The sequence below is a fragment of the Notamacropus eugenii genome, chromosome 2 (genome assembly GCF_028372415.1).
Source record: "Notamacropus eugenii isolate mMacEug1 chromosome 2, mMacEug1.pri_v2, whole genome shotgun sequence".
Taxonomy (NCBI): Eukaryota; Metazoa; Chordata; class Mammalia; order Diprotodontia; family Macropodidae; genus Notamacropus; species Notamacropus eugenii.
In genome coordinates, this window is record NC_092873.1 from 406,446,054 (window position 1) to 406,461,970 (window position 15,917).

Below are 15,917 nucleotides of genomic sequence, written 5' to 3' on the forward strand. Positions count from 1 at the left end.
TTAAGATCTCTCAATAAGTTGACTTTAAAGTCAACAGTTCAGTTTCTTATGATTGTAGGGGGTGAAGAGGAGGAAAAGTTATATGTGTGTGTATTTAATAGGATTGATGGATTAATACTTATACTTTTCATGTAGTTTTCAGCTGGAAAAATAACTCAAATGGCCTGACATATTGTCAAAGATGTTGCCATGAGAAACTTTCATAGGGCTCTAAATGCCCATCTCTCTCTAATTTTCATCAATATTCCCAAGTTGCTGCTGATCATAAGAATTATAGTGATTGCCTCATTCTTCCACAAGAATGGGGTATTAATGAAGCAAAACACTAAGAGATGCTCAGATTAGTGGTACCTAATAATTCAATCCCCTCTTCACATATGGAAATAGCTATTGGTCCACTATAACATGGGTTGTGGTTACAGAATTGAATACTCTACAATGCAACTTTGTTATTCTTTTCCATTTCGTTCTATAAGAATGTTAAGGTTTTTATTTAATAAACTCTTTTTGGAAGTGGAGGATCCTAGGGGTTGGTTGTGTTTTGTATTTTTTAGCTTGACAGAGTTATCCTGTGTTTATACTCTCTAATCTCCTAGAAAATGATTTGTCTCCAGCCTCTTTGTAAGAACTTATGCCCAAGAGACATTCAGGAATAAAAATCTTATCCTTTTGAATTTTGAATTCAAGCTTTGGAATTTCACCTGAAATCAAGGATAGATGAAACAAAATAGGCAAGTTTTCACGTTATTCTTAGTCAAATTTGATTTTTAATTTGATTATAGAAGTGGCCAAAGGATAGGTTGGATCCAAAAGACCCTTTCTTCTGTCTTTTGGATAAAGGCAACTTCTTCCAAAACACTATTACCCAGGGATAGCAATAGACATTCACACCATTATGGAAGGAACCCTCTCATTATCTAGTTGTGTTATTGTTGTTATTAGGGCTTTCCATCAAACCTTGAAAGGGAGTCATCTAATAAACATTTATTAGTGGCTGCTAGGTGCCTGATAGTAGAAAATTAGAAAGAACTAGATGTATCCACTTTAATTAATTGACATAATCGGAAGTATTATACAGCAGCCAGGGTAAAAATTACCTGCTTGAAAAATCCTGGGTCAGATGAATTTTTGTAATTTATATGTTTTTTCCCCCTCCTTCAGTTACTATAATGATGATCAGAACCTTAGTATTTTTCCTTCCCCAACTATATGGATTTCTCTTCTCTTTTCTACTAATCTCTGATCTCAATTATGCTATGAGCATAATTTACTCAAGTTTATCTGTTATGACTCAGGAGAGGAAACTGGAAGTCATTGTTGACTGACTCTTCCCAGAAGACATCGTTCCAATACATGTACCTAAACAGCAAACCCCTCTTTCCCCGCCATGCTAGTCATCCTCAAGAAGAAAAATGAGAAAACAACCCCAGAAAACATTTTCCTAGCAATTCCTCTCTGTTCTTCCCCTTTTCCAGTAGTTAATAGGCTAAAACACAGTTTAGACACATTTATAGGGAGGATAGCTCACTACAAAGAAGAGGCAGGATTAGAACGCAGGTCTCCCTCACTCCAAGTATGACACTTTATCCACTGTTTCAAAAATAGTCATGGACAAGTCATGTCAACTCTTAGTACCTTAGGTACCTGTCTAAGATTAGAAGTCACGAGTAGGTGCTGACCTCCACTGATAGGAGGAATTTCCTGATGGGGAGTTAGATAACAATGGAATCCCTGGCCCCTGAATGTGTCCAGCACTGAGCTAGAAGTGGCCATTTTCCCCTGGAGATAGTCTCCAGGGAAGTTAGTCTGACCTTCCTTGTGGAGATTAGCTAACTTTATCTGAAGGCACTGATAGGATTTTAGAGTTAGAAGGGATTTTATAGGTGTGATTGAAATCCGTGAATAAGAGAAACTGAGACAACCATGTTCCAAGCACGGTTAGTTTATTAGCAAAGCTAGCAGTTGCCAATAAATGGGGTACAAGGCTCCTCAGTAACCAAGGACACCCCTGACAATCCAGGCAGCTCTTTTATAGTAAAAGTGACAAACTCTATTTTTAGCAACATGGACATTATCTAGTTACAATTGGCTAGAATCAGAGAAGGGAGATTTTGCACAACTTGGAATATCTGACATCAGCACTTCAAGAGATACATTTGACCTTTATCTTAGATAAGCTTCTCCTAAAAGTGAGTGGTAGGTGATGTACAAGAAAGAAAAAGGGAATTAAAGTTGCAGGCTGAAGGAGTTTAAACTCCATAATGACGGAGAATAATAACTTGATTGATCCTTAATAAAATAAAGTAGCATATCAAATTTTAACATCACAATTATCAAGTCCAACTCATTAATTTTATGAATAACAAAATAGAGATCCAGAAAGATGTGACCTGCACAAGGTCACATAACTGGTAAACTACAGCCAGGAGCCATGATGACTTCAGATTCAGTGTTTTTTCTGCCAGCTCATGTGTTGTCTCCTAACTGTCAGAGAAAATGATTTATGTCTTGAAAGAGTATGGTGAAATGAGTCCAGTGGTTTAGAGATCTTGCCTCGTGTTAGTTTTGCTTTGAAGTGGTACAGGCTGGGAAGGACTGTTTTCTTCTGATACTACAATAGTCCTCTATTTCAGAGTTCTGTTGACTCATCCCTGTTCTCAGACTTTGAGAGTCAGGGCAGGGATGGGGCAAAGAAAAAAATGAAGGACTTTTTTCTTTTTAAAAAAAAAATTTATTATGAGTTTTGAAAACAGGAACATTTCAATATGCAAAGAACGTGTGAGTAATTGTATTAGAAACTATGTACTTCTATTACATGGAGTATTTTTAAAAACATATATAATATTTAGCATGGTAGTGACAAAATTATCCTTCTTGGCTGAGACCTTTTCTGAATTTAGTTCTTCTGTCTTCTGTTTATTTTTTTTTTAAAGTTTCCTTATTGCCCTCCCTTCCTCCCTCCTCCCTCTCTTCCTTCCTTTTTCCATTTGTCCCCTTCCCTTTCCTTTCTTTCTTTTCCCTTTTCTCCCCTTCCCTCCCTTTCCTTTCCTTTCCCTTCCCTCCTCTCCTCCCCCTCTTTCCCTCCTCTTCGTTTCACTCCCTTCCCTTTCCCTCTTTCCTTTCCCCTCTCTTTCTTTCCTTCCCCTTTCTTCTCCCATTCCTTTCTTTTCCCTTCCCTTCATTTTCCTTCCCTTCCTTTCCCTGCCCCTTCTCATTCCTTTCTTTTCCCCCTACTTCCTTCATTTCCCCTTTCCTTACTTTCCTGTTTTCCTTTTCCTTTTCATCACTTTTACCAATCCCTTTCACATCTTCCACCCCCAACAGAAGCCCTCTCTCATAAAAAAAAATAAATAAATAAAGCCACATGACTTAGTGGATCAGGAGCCAGCCTCAGAGGAAGACATCTGTATCAGTCCAGCCTCTGACATATCCTAGCTGTGTGACCCTATCCAAGTCACTTGACTTCCTTGACCTCTAGACAGTGCTCTAAGACAAATAAATATAATCAGACAAAACAAATCTATGTAATACATGTCTGAAAAATGCACGTCTTATTCCACGGTTCCAGGCTATGACCTCTCTGACAAAATGTAGGAAGCATGATACATCAGCAGTCATTCAAAGTCACTGATTCAATAATTAATGCAATCATTGATCTTAAGTATTCAAAATTGTTTTCCTTTTTAGTATTCTAAACATATAATAAATTGTTCTGCTGGTTCTATTTACTCTACTCTGCATCCATTCATGTAGGCTTTTCCAGATTTCTTTGAATCTACCATTTTCACTTTGATAGTTTGATAATTATGGTGGCTGAATGCATTGGAAATTTGTTGATACATTTCCCAATTGATGAACACCAATGTGGTTTCTGGTTCTTCACTATAATGAAAGAGCTGTTATAAATATTTTTGTATATATTGATTCTTTCCCTCTGTCTTTGCTTCTTTTGAGATATAAATATAGTAGTGGTATTGATGGGTCAAGGAGCACAGTTTAGTGTCATTTGAGGTAGAGTTCCAAATTGCTTTCTAGAATGGTTGAACCAATTCATAGCTCTACTAATAGTGCTTTAATGTCGCTGTCATCCCATAGCCCCTCTGGCAATGACCATTCCCCTTCCCCCTGCCCTTTTTTAATCTTTGCCAATCTTATAGGTGTGAAGTGGAAACCACATTCCTCTTTTCATAAAATCTTAATAGTCACTGGATAAGTTGACATTGACTAAGCATGCATGTAAATATCTGGGTAGGTTTTCAGCATTTAGCTAGCCTCTTTAAGGAATTTGTTTTGTCAAGGGACAGATTGTATGAATTAGTGTAGGTTCAGCATTAATTTGCATAATAGACAAGTTGAGGATGAGGGAGAAAGAATCTGAATGGGAGGAGTCCTGAATGGAGATGTGAGTAGTACCTAGGGCTTTGAAAGAAAAAGGTTCAAATTTGAGAAGACTCACATGCAGAGCAGTCCTAATTTTGAGCAAAGTTTTGAAGTGGGTGAAATGAGTCTTTGATGCTGGTCTACTTTCCTCAACCACCTTCTGTTATCTGTGCTTCCTTTCCACTCCTGCGATGTGACTAGGGCCCTTGAGCTGCCTTTCAACAGTCCAGAAGTCCCCACTGCATCATCTTATATGCATAAGAATGATCCCTGTCTCCTCTGCCTTTTCTTGTTAAAATAAATTTCTATTGGTATCTTTTGTTTTTCCCTACATCAGAGTTTCTTCACTCTCCCTCCCAGAATGCCAGTCCATATAACAAATATTTTTTAAAGTAAAAGAGGAAGAAGAGACAAAAAAAAAATGGGGAAAATTGATCAATACATCAAAAAAAGTCAGAAAGATATGTAATACATCATGACTGTGAACCTCTTACCTCTGCTAAGGAATGTGGTCCTATCTTACCCCATGGTGTTCAACAAAGGGCTCCCATTGGTGAGAATGGGGTGGTACAATTATAACCTCTTTATGTATTTTGTCTTCCCAGCAAAATGGTCTTCTTGTGATTTCCCCATGATATGCCACCTGGAATGGATTCCCTCCTCATTTCTGCGTAGCATCCCTAGTTTTCTTCAGAGCTCAGCTCAAGGGACACCTGTTCCATGAAGTATTTCTTCATTCCCATAGCTTTTAATGTCCCTGTGCCCTGAAATTACTTTGTATTCATTTCGTATCTATCTTGTATATTCCTGTATTTGTACATGTTGTTTCCTTAGATATATTAGCTCCTTGCAGACAGGAACTGTTTTCTTTTTGTTTTTTATAAAGATAGGCCAGTGTTTAGCCCAGTACCTGGCACGTAAGTGCTTAATAAAAGTTGGTAGATTCCTTCCCAGGAAGTTGAGTGTCTGCTCTTGGGACTTGGCTGATCTGTTGATCTGTTGCTCCCCAGAAGGGATCTTCTTGGCTATCCCCTTAGACTCCCTGTTAAAATGGCAGTCATTTGATGATGCTTTAGGGAAAAGATACACTTGAAAAAGATGCCAAGGAGGTTTCTGTGGTCTGGAGGGAAACAATGGCTGGAGTCTCAGGGTCAGATGTGTTCAGGTGCACCATGGAGCCTTGCTGTACATCAGTCACATCTGTAAAATGGGCATGTGCTTATGGATGACACAAGATCATCCTGGGGATGGAGTAGTACTATTATTTTAAAAGATGTGACAAACTAGGGGCTATGTTCTTGATAAACAGATTATTGTTCTCTTTAATTTTACCGAGTTCTCAAGAGGTCAGAGGAACAACATTATGAATTGTTCATTTCTTTCCTGATGAAACATTTATAGTCAATGCCTGCCCAACAGTTCATTAAGCAAGGTTTTCTCTTTTCTATAGCCTGAGCCCTGTGACTGCCTCACGTCTCTCCTCCTGATTTTTGACATTCACTGTGCTCTGTAAAGCCCAGTTCTGCTTATCAATCATGTTCAATATTAGGTTACTTGCAGAATAGAATCATTACCTTTAATGTTTAATAACTGTGCCACAAAGATAATACAATAAAAACCCAAGAAATGTAATTTAGAAAGGCTTTTGACTCAAGCCTTGTATTTTCCCCACCTCCTAAATCTCTTATAATCCTATCCCTTGGGCCAAGGAAAACCTTGTTTTCTTTCTTCCTTCTACTTGGTCTGTCTTTTTGGTGCGTTCATGCCATGTCGTGTATCATCTGTCTCAGATGGTCTCTCAGTGTGGGGTGACTGAGAGTAGAGATTACATTAGGAACACACAATGTCCTGAGCAGGGACAGTGCCTGATTGCAGTAGGGAGGGTGACGAGCGGTTGGCTGCAGGAGCCAGGCCTGCTGACGGCAGCAGGTTAGAGTCTGCCGGAATGGAGCCCTGTACATCATGGAGCTTGGTGAAGTGTGGAGAATAGATGACCTGCCTGAACTCATTGACCTTGACACAAATGAAAAATGTCCTCGAGTTGTATGGATAGTTCCAAATGGTTTCCAAAAGCTTTAGAAGTGTCAGGCTCTTTTTAATAGAATTTGGTCCTATTACAGATGACTATTTTAGGGTGGTGAAGCTATTTTTGGGGATGAGGAAGATGAAAGTAAAAAAAAAACCAAACCAATTCCCTTCTATTTAAGAATCCACATGAAGTGGAATTCAAATATTTTGAAGTATCTTTTTTTTGGAGAAAAACATTTTGTGAGCAACCTCCAAAATCTTGAGGTCAGATGGTACAGATCTGAGATAGTTGCTGATTTATTTTATTTTATTTAGCCAAAGAAAAACAAAATTTATTAAAGATCTGCCATATTGGGTTGATTTATTTTATTTAGTCATCTAATATCACTGGGCTTCAGCATCTTCATTTGAAGGATGTAGATAATGTTTGTCATCCCTATTTTTGTTGAGAGCATGGGGAAAGATGAGAAAATATTTACCAAGTACCATGAGGTCCTTCGAAGAAGGATGCCATTGAAATACAGGATATTATGATTATGATAAGAGGCATCTTTAGATAATGGATAGAGTGATAGCTTTAGAGCTAGGGAGACATGAGTTTAGGTCCTGCCTCTGATGCACACTGACTGTGGCATCCTGGACCAGTAACTTAATCTTCTCAGTGCCTCAGTCATCCATCTATAAAGCTATTAAGTTGGTGATGAGTTCCCACATGGAAAATTTCCTATGTATATGAAATGACAGTTTTGGACCAAGAAAAAAAATACCATGTTGGAGATTTCCTAGAGACCTGAGCTTCTCCTAGAGACTTTGTGGAACATGTGTGAGATCTTGGCTTCTTTCCTCCCCTTTTCTTGACTCTTCTCTCCTCTATTCCAAAAATTTTTTTTTTAAAGATCAGACTCTGACACTATATTTAAGACCTTGTAGACAAGTTAATCTAAACATTTTCTACCCTGGATGTGTAACAGTAGAATAATATTTTGTTAGCACTTCTACAGAACCAGAAAATTGTTGCTTCTACCACTCTTGAACTGCTTAAAATAAACAAAAGCATACCAAATAGCCTTTGCTTTGTTAAGAGAAAAAAAAAGCAAAGTCAATGAGTCTTCATTGAAGCAGTAGAAAATATAAAAAGACACGGATGTGGCATTTTTTTTATCCTAATGACTGAGTTTTCACTTCATTGCTATGTAAGGGGTCTGTTTCATGGAGAAAAAAATGGAAAATCCCCTAAAAATTAGGCGTATTTGAGCACAATGAGTGTTTTCCCTGTGTTTTCCCTACAGGAATGCCATCTTTAACTTGTGGGAAAAGATAGAAGAAGGAGGCAGGATTCATAAGCTCATTTAAAATACTTCACTTGAGAATGAATTATTAAATAGGAGCATAAGTTTAAAAAATCATTAAGAATGGGAAATAGGTAGTTGAAAACCAGAAATTCTCTGCCTGATTGCACTTGGATCTAATTTTAACTGTTCTGACCAGATTCATCAATCAGTTCAGTCCAACAACTAGTCAATTCTATTGGAACTGGACAGATATTTTCTTTGGGTTGGTAAGTTATTTGAATTACTTGGTCAATTGAATCAAAAGTCAAATTTAATGTGTTTATAGTCAAATAAATTAGGTTGAATCAGATCAGTGATTAAATAGCAATGTTCTTTCTTAAGGAAAGTTCAGGGAAGCTGCCCATTGTTCTAGATTAGTATCTTATGAAATAAATAATAACATTTTCACATTCTATATATCTATATTTTCACATTCACAGTCCCTACCTGATTTTCCATTTCCCTGATTATGTGAAGTTTTTTCAAAGCAACCTTTAGAGGCTATCAAAAAGATATTAGTGTGTTTGGAATCAGAAGGGCCTTATCAGTTAGGTAGCACAGTGAATAGAGCGTCTGGCCTGGAGGAAGAAAGACCTGACTTTAAATGTGGCCTCAGATTAGCTGTGTGACCCTGGGCAAGTCACTTCACCTTATTTGCCTCAGTTTTCTCATCTGTAAAATGAGCTGGAGAAGGAAATGGCCAACCGCTCCAGGATCTTTGCCAAGAAAAGCCCAGATGGGGCCACAGAGAGTCAGACGTGACTGCAGCAACAACAACAGCAGCATGTTACGTTTGATAACTGCGAGCCTTTATATGATACTTAATGATTTGTAATGTGCTTTACATGTATGATCTCATTTGGTTCTCATGACAGGTCTGTGAGATAGGTGGTAGCATTCCCATTTTACAGATGAGAAAACTGAGGCTGAGACAGGTTAAACGATTCACTGGGGCTGTGCCAGAAATCCTAGGTCTGTAAAGTGCAAAACAATCTACTGATCTGCATTGATAGAGTTTCGTTACCTGAGAGTTTCTTGTAGCGATGAAATCACACGTCCAGTCTCTGCTTCTCCCCTATCAATAATAATTAATAAGATTATTAATTTTTATGATATATTTTATGCAATAGAATTAATTAATATAATAAATAATAAAATTATTAAATAAAAATTAATAACAAAAATGCTCATCACTCTTAAAGCCAATTCTACAAGGAAGGACTATTTCCTTGACTTCTGCTCCTACCTCCCACTTCAGATTTGGAAGTTGTTAGGCCACTGACTACATAGATTTTGAAATCCTTGACTGTTACCTCCAGAGTCGTCTTGGCAATGACTGCAGACAGCTTCTCTTCCCTCATACTTGAGCTTTGTTCTCTGCCCTCCCATAGCTAAGCCAAGCTCCTTACTTTGCCCTGCTGTATCTTACTCATCCCTACCTCCATGATAGCAACCACTCACATGTGTCTAGGACTTTTAGAAGGTTACAAATACAAAGCACTTTTCTCACAACAGTCCTGCAAGGCAGGTAATGCATGTGTTATCATCGCTATTTTTCAGATGAACAAGTTAAGTCATCCTACTAAAAGCAAGTATTGGAGCTGGTACTCAAATATAGATCTCCCATCTCTGGCTCCAAGCCTCTCCACGTAGCACCACACTGCCTTTCCCTCCCTTTATTCACTTCATTTATACCATAGGATTATAAAGCTAAAACAAGAAGGGACCTCGGAGACCGTATAGTCCAACCTTCTCATTTTTACCTTTGAGGAAGCTGAGCTCAAGGTGAAATGACTTACCCAGGGTCAAACAGGTAATGTTAGAAACATGACTTGAACCTGAGACTTCTGTGGTTGCTATTCTTTCTCAAAGAGGACCAATGACCTCATGAGGGCGATGTCTTGACTACTTGTGAATTGGATTTAAGTGAGGCAGAACTATACTTTCTCCTCTGTCATTCAAGCCTCATTTCTTGATTTCTATTTTCTGCCAACCCATGTCCACAATTTCCTTCAAGTTTCAGGTAAAAAAAAAAACCAACTAAATTTCTCTAAGTATTCTTTCCCAATTCGCTTCCCTGCATTCTCTCCTTTTACTTTACATCCTCTCTGTTTATATTATCTTATCTCACACAGCTCATGCCCCATGTGCCATATCACTGGTCATATGTGCATGTTGTATGTTTTTACCTAGGTAGCCAATTCCTATTTCCTTTGTACTCCAAAGCATCCAGGATTTTGCTATTCTCAGGCAATGCTAAAAAAAAAAGTACTTTGTGGGCTTAAAGAGTAAATCCTGCAGGAAAAAACATCAGAGCTATAGCTCACCAACAATGTCTAACAATTCAGTGTGGCCATAAAAATAATACAAGCCTTCTCTAGCAGTATTTCCTTCTGAAGGTCTGTGATTTTCCTAGACAATAACTGTGTTTTGGAGCAAGGATTAGGAGCTGTCTGAAAAAGGAATTCTCTAGCTTTTGAGAAATGGGGTCCCATAGAGGTAGATTTCATATGTGCCCAGGGAGAAGTGAAAAGAGAGAATTTATCGTATTGCTGATTGGGTAATAGATACCTGCTGTTTCCTTGCATCCTCTGCTGGCAAGCCTCCTTCTGTGCTGTGTACAACTCTTGGCATTCTGTCTGTGCTCAGAGAAAGTTACTTTAAAAACTGTGCAGACAGAAAGGAAGGAAGAAATGACAGTTCTCAAAAAGCATCCACTAAAATGACCTTAAATTATAGCCTGGTTTTCCAGGGCAGGAGGGAAAAACCAGACAGGGTTTCAATAGGCAGTTCTCAAATCTTGTCTGTCACCTGTCTGGGATGGACCACTCTTCCCTGGACATGTGTGTTCCATTTCACTGGTGTTCAGAACAACTGTATGAGGGGGAAAACAGAATGAAGACTTGGGTACTTCCTTTCACAGTTGATTGGCTAATGAGAAGAGCTGTTCTCATAGAAATGAGAACATGTGTATTGGAAGGCTGCCTTGGCTTAATGTTTCACATGATCCAGGAGGCCAGATGGCATTTTATGTGGTTTTCGCAACTGTGATTTTTGGATTGATCACTAAACCTGTTTGTACTTCTGACCTAGCTGCCTGCCTCTCTGGTAGGTCGAGCCTATATTAACATACTTTGCATTTTCACTGTTTGTGCATCCACTCAAAATCAAATATCTGTTAGTGGACATGTTTAGCTATCTACTGGTTGCTTTAGCAGGTATCTGTCTTTTTATATTCCACTTAAGGAAGTTAAATGCTTTTTTTTTTCTGGGTTAGCTCAGTAGAACATTTTCCATCTTGCATTTATAGGGTGAGGTCTCAGTTTTTCATGTGTGGTTTATCCACTTAATGGGTAATTTGCAGAAGAATGTTCATCCCAGGCTGACTTTTTCCTGTTACCCAGATAAGCATTTAAGTTATCTTCCTTCCCCCTTGGCTGGTGTGTACTCAGCAAAGGCAAGCTAATTTTCTTATTAGCCTAAGACAAAAATAATTAGGAAGGTATGTCCACTGCAAATAATTATATAACCCAAGTCTACTGTGAGAGATTTAGGGATTAGACACCATTTTGAGCTCTGTCTCATGGCTACCATCTACTAGATAATTGACCTTTGGCTATTCGATCTTTAACAGAGCTTTTAAGCCTTTTCATTATGTTATTTTATAGACTGATCACACCGAATCAGTTTTTAAGCAGTCTGAAAAGACACATCGTGACAATCACACTGCTCAGAATAGCAATACTTGAGTTCAAGAAGCTTCAGTACCCCTCCCCAGTTCCTTCTAGGATAAGATATGAATTTTCTGTTTTGCATTTAAAGCCTCTCATGATTTGGCTCCAAACTGTCGTTCTAGTCTCACTTTTCTACCCCCTACGTTCCAGCCAAACTAACCTGTTGGCCATTCCTTATACACGACAGGCTGTCTACCTCCCTCTGAGGCTCATGCACGGAACACTGTCCCACTTCAGTGTTACCTCTTGGATTCCCTTAATACCTCAGATCATATATAGCCACATCCTGTCTGATGGCCTTTTCTTGTTCCCCCAGTATTAATTCTCTGTGTCTCTCTAAATTACCTTAAGGGGACTTTAAAGTCACACTTTTTTAGAACTTCTGTGATATTTAAATAGCCAGGATTAACTTGGCTGTTTATACCCTAAGTAGGAGATCCTTGTCTAATGGGCATGCTGCTGGAGGAACTAAGATATCAGTCTCACCACAAATGAAAATACAAAGAAAGAAAAAAAGAAAGAAAGAAGAGAAAAGAAGAAAATAGAAAAGGGAAATTAATAGAAGAATGACATCAGGTCCACTTTGGAGAAGCAAGTAAAGGGAACTGGTGGAACTGGTTTTATGCACTCTCCAAGACAAGAAGAAGTGTCATTTGATGAGGCTTTATATCGTAATGTTCACGATAAACATTTGTATAAGGACCACAATGAGAAGAATTGCAATATATATACCAGTATCTGTTGAGGAGGGTGAAACAGTGAGGCACTTTACAAAGAACTTGATAAGATCCTTCACAAAATGCCTGAAATATGAAAATCACAGGTCTAGAACAAAGCAACAAAATACGGAAGAAAATGAGCCCTAGTCTTGTGTTGTTGTTGTTTTAATCATGAAAAACGCATCCTTTTCATTTGGTGGATGCTTAGGTAAATTAAGTTTTCATGGCCTTTTCCAAACAAAGATTGAAGTCAATTTTTGCCTCTGGTAGAAGCTTGGGATGCCCTACCGCATGCGGCCTCCAGTGCACTGTGATTTCCATGAGCTGTTCCCTCTCTTCCCTCTGGGATATGAGAGTTGAAGCTGCTGGTCCCTGGCTGACACTGCTCTGGGTTATTACGGTGATATATCTTGGAGCTGAGCTCGAGCAGGGATCATCCCGTTTCCTGTTGGAATTGATTTTCTGTCCAACTTTCATTTCCTATTGTATGTTCCTGTGGGGACAGTGCAGCTTTGTTAGACAAACGGGGCTTTCTTTCTCCTTTGGAGTCATTCCTTGATTCTCTTTAGCTGTGCATTTCCAGAAATGAACAGCTTGGCAGCCTGGCAATAAAGGGGTTGCCTGGCCTATTGGCATTGAACTTCCTTGGGGCTGAGTATTGGAGCCCTGGTTGAATGTAGCTTGGTCCTGGATGCTGGAGATCAGGGATTGTCTTCCAGGGGATCCACTGACTCATTTTGCAGGTTCACCTTTTAGTGCCTCTGACTCCCTTGTCAAAGCAGTGGGGTTTTAACATGCTGTCTGCTCATGACTGCTGGGAATTTATTTGCTGAAGCCAAATTGTTTTCTTTAAGCAGTTCCAAAAAAAACCCATGTCGATGCAAGGTATTGTTTCTCTTTTAAATGTTGAGTGTTCAAATTAGTCTTCTCTTGAGAGACAGTGTGGTATAATGGCTGGTTGCTAGACCAGAGTAAGGAAGACCTCAACTCAAATATCTCCTTACTATAAGGTATGGGACTAGGAAAAAGTCACTTGACTTCTCTGGTTTTGGGCCTAGATGCTAAGTTGTAAATAAAAATCAAAGATTCTTGACATTAACATAATTTGAGTTTAACATATTTCAGTAACTCATCAAACTTTAAAAAAAATTAATAATTTAAAAATTTTAATAAGCGTTTATTTTTTCTCTTCCTACTCTCTCCCTATTTGGGGAAAAAAAAGCAAGCCCCTTTGTAACAAATACCAAGCAAAACAAATGAGTACATTGGCCATGTCCAAACATATACATTTTATTTTTTATCTTTTATCTATCCCTTCTATACCAAGAGATGGGTGGCATCCTTCATAATTGCTTCTCTGGAATTGTCTTGGTCATTCATTGTACCTAGTAGCAATTTGACTTTCTTGTTCACTAACCATAGTCTGGTTCAGGTTTTAAGATTTCTTTCTGTTCATTGTTCTGTTCCACTAAACTTCTTGAGGTCAGGAATCATGCTATTTTTTTTTTTAAGTCCTTCTGCCATTTCCCTCTCCAGCTCATTTTAGAGATGAGGAAACAGAGGTGAACAAGGTTAAGTAACTTGCCCAGAGTCACACAGCTAGTAAATGTCTGAGGCCAGATTTGAACTCCAGAAGAATCTTCCTGACTCAGGCCTGGCACTCTATCCACTGTACCACCTAGTTTTAACTTACTCATTTATTGAATTGAATTGAAAGAGGCTGTGTTGTATAATGGATTGAGACCTGGACCTGGAATCAAGAAGAACTGGGTTAAAATTCTGCCTCAGACTGTGTGTTCCTGGGCAGGTCAGCTAAATTTCACTGGACCTCAGTTTCCTTATTTATAAAATTCGATGATCCCTAAGGTTATAATTCTATGATCCTAGATAATTCTAACTGTGTAGAGTATATGGGAGAATTACAGAGCTGGGAGAACTCACCTCAGGAGAGATGGATGATTTGGCCCTATACTCTTCTTATTGCTTGCAGACTGCTAAATGCCTAATCCACTACAGAGATAAAGTTTTCTTGATTAGAAGATGGACAACTATAAACCTTTCATTCTTTACTGATGCCAGCATATGAGAAACTTTCAGTTCATTTAGATTTTTAATTGGCATAAGCAGAACCAATCCATTTGTTGGGATAACTGGCCTTGGCTATGATGTCCTACTACCTTCACATTCACTTAGGTTTTTCAGTCAGAACCAAAAAGAAAAAAAAACCTTATTTTTCCTCCATGTGTCATTAGAATGTTTAAATTAAATTGAGCAGTTCCATCTACAGACTCTTTTATTTTATTAAGTTTATCTATTGGTTGGAATTTGTCGATCTGTTATCATGCCTTTTTGCCAACTCACATTAAAACATTTGTGTTCCATTATATTCTTGGATTCATACTAATAGTGTTGGGTTAACAGCTTAGCATGTCTTCCTGAGTATCTAGCGTGTAGGGTCCTTGGAGGCAAGGATTGTTTGTTTTTGTCTTTGTATCTCCCAGTGCCTTAGTAGAGTGCCTGGCATAGAGTCACTGTACTAATGTTTCTTGAATGATAACCTGGATTCCTGAATTCAACATGAATGCCTGCCTATATGTGTAGGCAGGGAGTGGTAGGCATGAAGGAGGTAAGATTATTGTTGCACCTGAGATCATTTTTAGCATTGGCAACCCTCTTCAATTTCCATTGTGACCCTTTTAATCTCACTAATCGACTTGATTTTGGCTACATAATCTTGACTAAATGGATTTGAGTTCAGTAGTTTTCACTTGGGCAAGTACTGTTAACACCTTCCAAGGAAATCTGAGAACGCAGTGGCTTTTCATTTTATTTGCAAAAGCTGTGAAGGAAGTGTGAACAGTGCTTCAGGCAGATCAAGGGTTGGGAAAGAAACCCCATGTCATTTTCAGAGCCAGCTTTCGAAAGAACTATGTAAATGTACTCTGGCCACTTTAGATCTCTTGGACCTAGCCAGTGCATCTGGATGCATGTCAATGGTTAAGCAAGAAGGACCTGGCATAATATTTTTGGTGTTTGTGCTTAGAATTGACATTTTGCTGGCCTGCTTGAGATTATGCGGTAAACAGAGGAGGTGTGAAAGAACATAGCCATCCCAGAAGTGTAGGACAAACTTGATGTTTTTCTAAGGTAATGAATGACTTTGTTGGAGTCTTCCAACTCTTCTATCTTTCCTATTTCAAATGAGTCTCGCAGAGGACAGCACTGTTAAGCAGATCACATTGCAGAAAAGAAAAGTGAAAAATAACTCTATTCCCTGGGCATAAATCAGCTACGTATTTGGGGCGATGGGGGCAGAAGGAAGGGGAATTTGCATTTTTTGGGAGAAGGAAAACATGAATAGCAAATGTGCTTCCAGGAAATAAGAACAGAATTTCAACCTTATCCCTTTATGCCAGCATAGCACCATGTATGTTCACAGGGTATCCCTTTCCTCCCTACTCCTCCCCCCGTAAAAAAAAAAAAAAAAGATATTAAGCATGGAACTCCCATCGATTTCAAAGAGAACTCTGTTCTCTGATCAAGTTCTCTTGGGAAGCACAAGACAAAAAACAGACTTGGTGGTTAATAGCAAAAACGTCTGTGAATTGCCTTGTGAAAGGGGAGATGCATTGATATTTATGTTCAGAATGGGGTATAGACGTTCAGGCAAATAGGGAACTGATAAAAAAATTGATTTGGTGTCTTCTTAAAGAAAGCTGTGTGCA

At 38.6% G+C, this 15,917-nt stretch overlaps 1 protein-coding gene across 2 annotated transcripts in view; it reads left to right on the forward strand.

The window, feature by feature from the left end:
• Positions 1-15,917, forward strand: part of KIF26B (kinesin family member 26B) — a 604,324-nt gene that overhangs the window by 135,399 nt on the left and 453,008 nt on the right. The gene's annotated exons all lie outside the window — the stretch shown is intronic.